This window comes from Anolis carolinensis, chromosome 1 (assembly GCF_035594765.1).
Source record: "Anolis carolinensis isolate JA03-04 chromosome 1, rAnoCar3.1.pri, whole genome shotgun sequence".
NCBI classification, from domain to species: domain Eukaryota; kingdom Metazoa; phylum Chordata; class Lepidosauria; order Squamata; family Dactyloidae; genus Anolis; species Anolis carolinensis.
In genome coordinates this window covers 68566286-68577514 of record NC_085841.1, presented here as the reverse complement: position 1 = coordinate 68577514, position 11229 = coordinate 68566286, and positions in this window count along the sequence as shown.

Sequence of the window (11229 nt, the reverse complement as noted above, 5' to 3'; positions counted from 1 at the left end):
CTATGATGGAGAGAGTGGAAAGGGTTGGTTCTTCTTTTAGGTTCTCCTATGATGGATTAAGCATTTGCCTTTCACCACTCTAATCAGATAAGGAGATGCTTTCTGTTTTGATCAAGGCTAAGACAGAATACTGAATAAGGTGACTCAGTTGTTTGTTTGTTTGTTGTTGTTGTTTTTTGGGGGGGGGGGCATTTTTGGACCAAAATTTCTAGACTTATACATGATATATATGATGTGTGAAGGGGAATAGGTTTGGAAATATTTGGTAAATTTGGTAATACCAAAAACCTTTATCTTAAAATCCCCCATATTGATTGATATTTGGTCTATAGTAATCAAATCTCCTGGAATACATTTCAGAAGTCATGTTGTCTGATCTTTTTCTGTTCATCTTGATGGTCCTTGAAGGGCAGTCCCCAAAAGGAAATATCTGTACAGTTTCACAATCTCTTTTGTCTTTTCTTGATTTTCCTTTAAGATTCTTTGCCTGAAGAAAACCTTTGGAATGCTACTGCAGATCAGTTTAAGAAGCAATATGTCCAGTCTGACACCAGATTTTCCCTCTGATCTGCTAATGGAAGGAGAGAAGCAGCTGATGGAAGGACAACAAGAAGATGGTAATTTTGCCCTCCCTGGGAAAGATGTTCCAGAGTCTTCAAAGAGCCACCAACAATGCCCTGTTTCAGTTAGCTGATAGAAGAGAAGAATGCTTAGAATCTCACTATCTGGCATGTTTGGCAACTTTTTGAAAGGCATGAATAGCCTAATATAGAGTCGAATTGACCCATCTTGCCCAATAAAGCCTTATTTTTCTGCTGGCAATAGTGTATTGGCAGACCTGAAGGAGGTCAGATGCTTGAGATACATTAAATAGAGGCCATAGATCAAATAGGTGGCTTTTGGCATTGAAACCATTTGCTATATCATGAAACCACATACCCTCTTTAGAGAGCCATAGTCTTTTGAACAGATTTCAGTTTCCTATCTGTGATTAAATTATAATGACCATAGCCTAAATAAATTAGCTTTCAAATAATGAGATGAGTTGTTCAGTAAATTGTTTAGTTAAATTTGTTAACTTGCAAACAAAATCAGATTAACCATGTGCTATGACTGGATGTATCTTAGTATCAAGGTTTTTTCAACAAAATATTTTATGACATGTTTATTTTGCATCATTTGTACAGCCAGTCCCCAAGTTACAAACATCTGATTTACAAACGACTCATAGTTAAAAAAACAGGGATGAGACAACAGGAAGTGAAAAAGATATCCCTCAGAAGGGAAAGCCACTCCTGAAAGAGTTATTATGAGGGAAAGGTGTATCTACTGAAATTTTATCACCAATCCTTGTTTCCACAACACAAAGTTGGATTTCACTTATATACAAATTCAACTTAAGATCAAACCTACAGAACCTATCATGTTTTCAACTTGGGGACTGCCTATATATATTTCACCTCACTTTCTTCTGAATGGGGCACAGACAGTAAAACAAACACTACAGGAGTGTTAACCCTTATGCTATCCAAATATTAGCTGGAGTTACTTTTAAAATGAACCTGTTCTCACTTCAACTTAAGAACAAACCTACAGAACCTATCATGTTTTCAACTTGGGGACTGCCTATATATATTTTTCTGATATCATGCCCTTACACTTCAGTATTTAAAAGTATGAACTCTGGTTTTCTATTAAAAGTGTATATTTAATTTTAAGATGTACAGATCTCAAGGCCAAGAGCTGTTGCCTTATTTTTGACAGCTAGGCTTACTCTATTGACTTTGAAAAAGCATTTACATTAATGATAAAAACAAATAGTCATTCACAGTATTTTAGCATTTGCTTGACTTCACGGCGAAAATGGAGTTCACACAGCTTGTATTAATAAAGCCCAACAAAAATCTTCCCTGACTGCTCTAATTAGAATCAAGCAGATAGTTCCATTTTCTACCACCACTAGCATTCTGCATTAGAATAAATCTCACTAAAATATTTGATCTCTTTTAACCCTTAGAAAGAAATATTATTTCTGATGTACATAGCCGCCATTAGTTTATAAGAATTCTGTACTGTTTTTACTGACATTAGAATTTGGCAAACAAAAACATTAATTCTTTTTTATTTTCATTAACAGATGATATTGATAAGAGAAATCAGAGATCCAGAGGAAGCATGCACGTGCTTCAGACATGCACCCAGGGCAGGTTGAACATATGAGGCTGCTGAAGCGGCCTCCTCGGGCGCTGGCCGCTAGGGGCGCTGTCGAGGCGTCGACAGCGGCCCGTAGCGCCACCGATGTCGCCGCGCTGCCGCTGTTGGTGCGGAGCTTCGATCCCTCGCGCCCGCACCAAACTGCACAGCACAGATCGGCCATTTTTCCCTTAGTTCCTAGACGCAGGCGCAGATCGCCCGGGCGATCTGCGCCTGCGTCCAGGAACTAAGGGAAAAATGGCCGATCTGTGCTATGCGCATGCGCACAGCACAGATGGGCCAATTCGCCCTTACTTCCTGGATGCGGCCGCAGATCGCCCGGGCGATCTGCGGCCGCGTCCAGGAAGTAAGGGCGAATTGGGCCATCTGAGATGTGCAGCTCAGATCGCCCAATTTGCCCTTAGTTCCAGGACGCGGCCGCAGATCGCCTAGGCGATTTGCGGCCGTGTCCTGGAACTAAGGGCGAATTGGGCGATCTGTGCTCTGCGCGTGCGCACAGCTCAGATCGCCCAATTTGCCCTTCCTGGATGCGGCCGCAGATCGCCCGGGTGATCTGCGGCTGCGTCCAGGAACTAAGGGCAAAATGGCCGATCTGTGCTCTGTGCATGCGCACAGCGCAGATCGCCCATTTCCGCCCTGCCTGCTCAAAGCAGGCGCAGATCGCCACCGATCTGCGTCTGCCTTGAGCAGGCAGGGTGGAAATGGGCGATCGCACAGCGGCACCATTGCCGCAGCAGCCGCCGCCGCCGCAGCCGCCACCGCAGCCGCCGCAGCCGCCGCAGCCGCCGCGACCTCTGGTTTGTGTGTGTGTGGGGGGGTGTTGGGCACCAAAATGGGGGGGGGGGCGCCAAGTAGTAGGTTCGCCTACTACTTGGAATGACCTCGGGCCGGCACTGCATGCACCTGACCTTTGCCGTACCAGTTTCCCTCTCTGAAAGTTTGACTGACCCTAAGACTCCCAAATTGTTTTTTTTTCTTTTTGAAGTCAAGATGCTTTTTGGGGAACTTGGTATCTTTGCTTTTAAGAGGAAAATGCCACATATACAAAGGTTGCACTTTTCTCACTTTTTGCTGCAAAAAAGCTCTTCCATCAAATCCCTGAAATACTCACTGATCTTATGGGAGTTTCAGAGAGCAGTTTGTCACTACTGTTGCTCTACTAGTTTAAAGGCTAATTTTGGGGAAAGTTGGCACATCCCTGCTGTGTATGCATTCTACTCAGGTCCATGATCTTCTGCTATGATATTAAGTGTCTTTCAATAGTAAGTACTTGTACAGTATGATGTCTCTATCTCCTTCCCTTTGTCTTTCTTATCCAGACATGTGGGTCTTCTTCTCTCACACAGTACAAAATAAATTGATGAAGAAATTTGGAAGTTCTTATAAAAATAAATTGAATAACTTTAACAAGGAACTGCACAAATTCAATTTGGAGAAAATCATTCCATAGCTGCTTGCTAAAATTCAAAGACATTAGCTGTGTTAGTCTGGATCAATGTGCAAATAGGTCTTGCACCTTGGTGGCATAAACCTTCATAACCCTAATTTTATTTTATGAGATGCAGGAAGCATTTGCTAAATTATTACTCTGGAGCTCCAGTGGCGAAGTGTGTTAAAGCACTAAGCTGCTGAACTTGCAGACTGAAAGATCCCAGGTTCAAACCTCGGGAGCGGCGTGAGCAGCCACTGTTAGCTCCAGCTTCTGCCAACCTAGCAGTTCGAAAACATGCCAATGTGAGTAGATCAATAGGTACCACCCTGGAGAGAAGGTAACGGCGCTCCATGCAGTCATGCTGGCCACATGACCTTGGACGTGTCTAAGGACAACGTTGGCTCTTCGGCTTAGAAATGGAGATGAGCATCAACCCCAGAGTCAGACATGACTGGACTTAACATCAGGGGAAACCTTTACCTTTTACCTTTACTATCTCAAGAACCCTTTGCATGTCTATCTGTAAAACCAGAGCCTATGAGGGAAAAAAGAGTTGGAAATCTTAATTCAGAAGCTTAATTCAGAACCACAAACATTTTTGGCTATGCATGGCTTCACTGAGGTTTTACTTCACTTTTAGATTTGTCAGGTTCATGGGCTGGAGGGGAGGGGAAGGGGGGGGAAAGAGAGGGTTTGCCTCCCAGTAGCTGAAGCAGAACTATGTGGAGGCCAGTAAGTTAGAGCAGGATGAAGATCTTCAGGAGGGAGGGCAGGAGTTGACACACTTCGTCCGGCTTTAAATTAGAGTAGGCTCGATCCAGCTGTGCCAGTCAAAGAGATTGGCTCAACAGCTGTAGAGTGATTAGAAAGGCAGCATAAAGCAGTGGTTCTCAACCTGTGGGTCCCCAGATGTCTTGGTTTTCAGCTCCCAGAAATCCTAACAGCTGGTAAACTGGCTGGGATTTCTGGGAGTTGTAGGCCAAAACACCTGAGTACCCACAGGTTGAGAACCACTGGCATAAAGGAAGAACGCTGAGAACAGAACATTGCTGGAAGCAATTGTTGTGTAAATGTCTTCAGCCAGTGATTTGGAATCTTGGACCTGCATTACAATACGTGGAGTTTTAGTGAGCTGTTTGACCTCAGACTGAATACTCGGACTACATGCTTTGCCTGATACTGTGTAGGATTTGCTGTTGGTGAATGACCTTGGACTGCTTCTGGATGCATTGGTGAGTTTCCTGTGGATTGAATTTGGCTTTCCCTGTTGCTATATAGATTGAAAGAGACTCTTTCTGCATCTGACTGCCTACGCTGCCAGTCACTGATGTGGGATCCTTGACAAAATGTAAAACTAATTATCTCAAAGCTAGAAAAGGGTGAATTTATCAGGAAGGAGTGAATCTGCCAGTTTAACTTTGTCTTAAATACATTTTTGAAAGTAATTTCTATTTAACAAATTTATGAAGAAATCTGCAAATGTTAGTAAGCTCCTGTAAAAAATGAGCTGTACTTTCCACTATTCTAGTATATATACAAGATAACATTAACTTGAAATGTTTTGTGTATTTACTGATTAAGTCCCCTAAACATATTCACAAAATTACTAAAAACAGCATGAATTCTATAAAAAATATGCATGCAAAGTGTCAGAAAACTAATCAGTGACCATTCCCCTGACTGCAAGCATGCCTACAGAAAAATGTAGAACCTGTTGTTATCTTCTACAAATGTTGATTGATCACATAATCAGATCACCTTAAAGAGTCTCAGATCACTTATAGGCAGTACCTATACTTTGGGAGATAGTGAGTTAAAAAGGGGGATGGCCAGATGACGTTTGTGCTAAATAGGCGCTCAGTCGCAGCAATGTAGGGATAACCCAATTCAAAAAGGCCCTCTTTTATCCTGGTTCTGGGTATAAAAACCTGGATTTTGCTGTTATGCACTGATACTTATATACATACATAGGAATTGCTCCATATTTGTATTAGGATATATGCATGTGCTCATATACACTTCAGCACATAATGGAGTGATTTTTTAAAAAGACTTCCAGCAGATGTCCCCTGTTCACCTCCATTTTATCCCAAGACAGAAAAACTGTGAAGATGGTGGGGAAAGAAAGCCCAGTACCGACAGGTTTCTGTGGGGACCTGCTCTGAGGTCCTGGGTTTGTTCATCCCACATATTAATCCTGCATTTTGGTACTGTCAGGAAACGCCCTCAAGAAATAGCTGTTACTCAGTACAGAGCAAGTCATTGCTCAGACAAGGCAGAATGTTTGGCTGTTTGAATTTCTTTTTCACATATCTGAACAGGGGAGGTCTTGGGAAATGAGGAGCAGCAATCTGGTAATCATTTCACATTACAATGTTACAGCACAATGACTCTATTTTAAGTGCCACCTTATTGGATCCTGGAGTTTGTAGTTTTGTTAGGCTCTGGCACTGTCTGGCAATTTAAAATTGTTGTTTATTATTGTGTGCCTTCAAGTCTTATGATAACCATAGCATGAACCCATCATTTTCTAAAACTGAAAGTGTGTGACTTCCCAAAGGTCACTCAGTGGGTTTCCATGGCTGAGTGAGGATTCATATCCTGATCCCCTGAGTTGTAGACAAAGGCTCAAGCCATAACATCATGCAATTCTAAATGCTCCTCCAGAAATTGCCAATCCCAGTATCCCATAGCTATAATTGTGTAGCATCCAAGTGCTTTAATTGTGTATCGAAAGCACCTTGAAATATTTTGTGCAAAAAGGCATATAAATGAGTAAAGAAGGGATCTCTAGCAGCAGAAGGAAACATACTTATATTTGATGAATATCTGTGTCAATATCTCAGGCTGGATTTTCACTGCCAAATAATGCAGTTTCAGAATGAGCCTACACTGCCATGTAATCCAGTTCAAAACTATGTTGACACAAATGTGGTGAAATTGGCTCTTTTATGCACATGTGGTGGGACTGTGACAAGATACAAAAAAATTATAATAGGATTACACTTTTGAAAGGAGAATTAAATACACAACAGGCCGTTTCTAGAAGAATGGGGACTCAAAATGGGAAATTCTGATAGCTAGAGTATAAGGAAAAAAAATAAAGAACTGAATCCCATTCTCTTGGTCAAAATAATACCCAAATCAAGGACACAACTATTCCCGGAGAGTGTGTGTGTGTGGGGGGGGGGGGGGGGGAGGCGAAGGAGAAGAGGGAGGGAAGAAAAACTGTTGGGCACAAGTGGAAGATAAGGGTGGAATTGATAAGGTTAAGAAAATAGGACATGTCAAATTGAGAGGAAATGTAAGTGGAATATGACTGTTTGTTCTATTTAACCTTGCTGAATAGTTATTGAGATTTGTATCACTCTACCTGTGTTTACAATCATAATAAAAAAGGGGGAGAGGTATCTACACTGCAGTATAATCCAGTTCAATGCAGTTAAACTACATTCTGAAACTGCATTATATGGCAGTATAGAATAGCTCCACCCACAGTTGCAGTTAGGATTTTATAGATATATACAGGCAGTCCCCAAGTTACAAACAAGACAGGTTCTGTAAGTTTGTTCTTAAGTTGAATTTGTTTATAAGTGAGAGCAGATACATTTTTAGGTGTAACACACACACACACACACACACACACACACACACACACACCCTGTGGTGTTTGTTTTGCTCTCTGTGCTCCTGTCCAGAAGATTTCACCTCTCTTTCTGTCCCTGTGATCATTGCATTTTGAAAAAAAATAACTTGTGAAAACAATGATTGGTGATAAAGCTTCAGTGGAGATATCTTTTCCCCATGATAACTCTTTCGGGAGTGAATTTCCCTTCTGAGGGGTAGATTTCTCTTATTTCCTGTTGTCTCACCCCCATTTGTAACTATGAGTCATTTGTAAGCTGGATGATTGTAATTTGGTGACTGCCTGTACACACATGCATACTTATTCAGACACATATTTATGTTTGTTTTACAGACTATTTTATTGTTCTGATATTTGTAGTCACAACAAGGATAGAAACATAGTTTTGAGGTATTCACAGAGATTTTCTTTGTATCTCAGTCCCTAACTACATACATAGAACAAATGCAATATTTTGCATCACAACACTGTAATATCATAACCCAAACACATCAACTGGTTATTTTTAATGTTTTTATGTGTCAAACTGCATTGAAAGTGTATATCTCTTCCAATAACACTCTGTTGCATTCTCATGTGATAGCATATCCTCCTAATGTTTAATATGAAAAACAGCAAGAGAAAGAACGTGTATTGTTAATGACGTGATGTTGTTATTCAAGGAAGGTCTGGTTTGGTTAGAGGCTGGATTGGATAGCTTTCAAATGTCAATCGTCAAGGCTACTTTAGTTGAACTTGATATCCTCTTTAAGTCAGAATAGGTCTCCCAAAGTGCAACACAACCAAAAAAGGACTTGAGATTAAGACGACCTTGCATCCTTGGTATACTGGAATAGTTCCAGAGTATGAGATGATATTTCAGTCACTCCTCTGCATTTTGCAGGATGTCCCTTTGTCCCGTAGAAGACTGACATCTTCCTGTGTCTTACAGCAAAGACAAGCCATATCATGAACTGCTAAGGCTACTCTCTTCTTACTTAAGCCTCAAACTGATTATCAATGAAAGTAAAGGCAGCAAAGAAATGGGCTGAACATTTGCACCCATAGACATCTCTCTAATGACTAAAATTATTTATGGACTTGTCTGTAGTGTCTTTTAACTGACAGAATATTCAAGACACTTCATTTGGAAAGCTGACAATGTTAAGTTATCTCAGTTACATCATCAGAAATATATGGCTTCTGATGGATCAGAACTGCAGAGTTTTCTTGATAGTTGATGCATGGGATCGTCTGAAATGTCTTTTCAGATTTTAGTATGTATTTATGTTAACATAAATAATTCTACTGAAGATAAAAATGTACAGTTAAAGTTAATATTGGTAATAGACCTTTTGTTGTCTTGATTTTCTGCTACAATCTCTCAAAATTCCAAATTGATGACTGAAATTTAGGTCAAACAAATCATTTTCCAATCAGTCTGTTTATATCCCACCTTTTCCCCAAGGATGAGCCTCAGGTGGCTTATATAGTAAAAAGAGATGAGAGTAAAACTATATATAATATTTAAACAACAAAAAAGATTAAAATAATTTGATTCATTCATTCATTCATTCATTCATTCATTCATTCATTCATTCATAGGCAATCCCTCATGTTAAAATATGATTGCCTGCCAAGTGTAGGGTCTTGGCAGTGGGTCCGTAGATAACTGGAGAGACCTATACTTGATCTGCATGTTCTTTTGCAATGAGGGCAATGATTTCCAGATGGAAGGTGGTCCCAAAAAGGGTTGGCTTGATGCACCTTCCTCTTGACAGTTTCTCCCTTCGCCCTCCATTCGCGTCTCTTCGAATTCCACAGCACTGTTGGTAACAGCTGATCTCTAGTTAGAGCACTCATGGGCCAGAGCTTCCCAGTTCTCGATGTCTATGCTAAAGTTTTTAAGGTTATTAAGGGTATTCTATGGGTAGATGATCCTTGAATGTTGTTTGGAGAAGGGCTCATTTGGAGAGATCTTGAAATGCTTGGGTGTTTGTTTTGAGACTTATCTTTCTTCTTTGGAGTCTGTGTTTGGAGACAATTTTGATGACCATTGTGGAATGAATTAACCCATGGTCTGTCCAGCAGTCTTCAGCATCTGCCATGGCTCTTGTGAGAAGCACATCACAGCTGTGTCTGGCTTGTATAATTACATAGCATAAGAGGTGCCAGTGCTTTGACCGGTGGTGCTTCCATGATGTCTTAAACTTGTTTTTCTGGTGGAAGAGTGTTTTTGTTATGACAAGGTTATGTTCTCACATTTAGTGAGAAGCAGGATACCAGTCGGGTTGCTACTTTCCAACCCCATCTTTTCCTATGGTCCCTGGTCACAGATCAAAGTCTCATCAAGCTCATGCATTAAAATCTCCCAGGAGGATATTGTCCTCCTTAAATATCTCTGATAGAATGCTGTCCAGCTGACAGTAAAAAATTTCCTTGGTATTTTTGCCAGCTTCTAGTGTTGTTGCATAGGTACTTATGATCGTTGACTGATAGTTTTTGGCAAGATTAATTCGGAAGGTTGAGAGTAATTAATTGATGCCAATGGCTGTTTTGAACAGGTGCTTCACCAAGTTGTTTCTGATAGCGAAGTTAACTCCATGTATTCTTCTTTCTTCTTCAGGCAATCACTTCCAAAAGAAGGTGTAGCCTCCTTTTTCTTCCTTCAGCTGTCCCTTTCCTGCTCTCCAGGTCTCCTGAAGTATTGCTATATCGAAGCTAAAACATTTAACCTCGCTTGCAATAATAGCAGTCCTGGATTCAGGGCAGGAAACTGTATATAGATTAAAAACTATATAGCACATTAATTTAATAGTATAAACTAAAAACACTAAAACAGAAAATCTATCTTTATTTATTTAGCACAGTGATCCCCAAATTCCAGTCTTCCAGGTGTTTTGGCCTCAGGTTCTCTGGGCCAATGATCAGGGTTTCTGGATGCTGCAGTTCAAAACACCTCTGAGCCAAAAGTCTCCCAGAGTAGCTTCCAAATTGTTAGTTTGACAGTTCTCTGTCCCCAAAACAACACAAACATATAAGAAAAGGTAGACAATCATTAGGGAGGGAATTAAGACCAGAAGATACTGATTGCTCTTCTCTCCCCCAGGGGCAGCTGGAATGGAGGGAAGGCTTCCCAAAATCCAGGATAGACACAAAAGACACAGAAAGGGACCACCTAGACTTCTTATGGAGTTTCAAAGTGTAGGAACAGCCATGGAGAAGCACTCTACACTATTCCCACCAAGAAAGAAGGTGGTTTGACCATGTGAAGCTCCTTCTTTGAATAAGCAGGTTGTATAAGGGCCATATTGTCTTCTGTGAACCTTTGTATAACCCTAACCCTAACCATCACCCAAAGAACCTTTTTATCGGCCACTCCAAGATTGTGGAATAACCTGCTGGAAAAGCTCCAATAGCTAAATTAGTTGTTGGAATTTTAAACTCACGTCCTTTGGATTACTGTATATTTTAATATGTATTTCATAGAAATACATTTTAATATATGCATTTTATATAATTTTTTGAAGTGTTTTAACAATGTCGATCTTCAAGGAGAGACAGGTAAGAAATATCAGCAGCAGCAGCAAGTGTGGGCATCTGCAGAAAATGTGGAAAATAGGTAGAGTGATTTCTATTGCTTAATTCGTGGGATTGTCGGTTGTATAGAATGCCAAGGAATGTGCATGCTGAACATGAATAAGTCTTACTTGGAGACATTTACATTCAAAGAAGGGGTATCAAGATACATAACAGTGACACATCCAGCATCTATTCCCTAGTTGTATTTGTGGAAAAGAATTCTGTCCTGATATGCAGCTGTTGGCTGTCCAGGAGTGCCCTGTGCAGGCTGCTAACAGATGTTTGGATATTTCTAACCTACCAGCAACTTCATCTACAGCCACTCCTCTTAGCACATCAAGCTTCCGTTTCCTTTCTGCTCTGCCTCAGTTGTGTG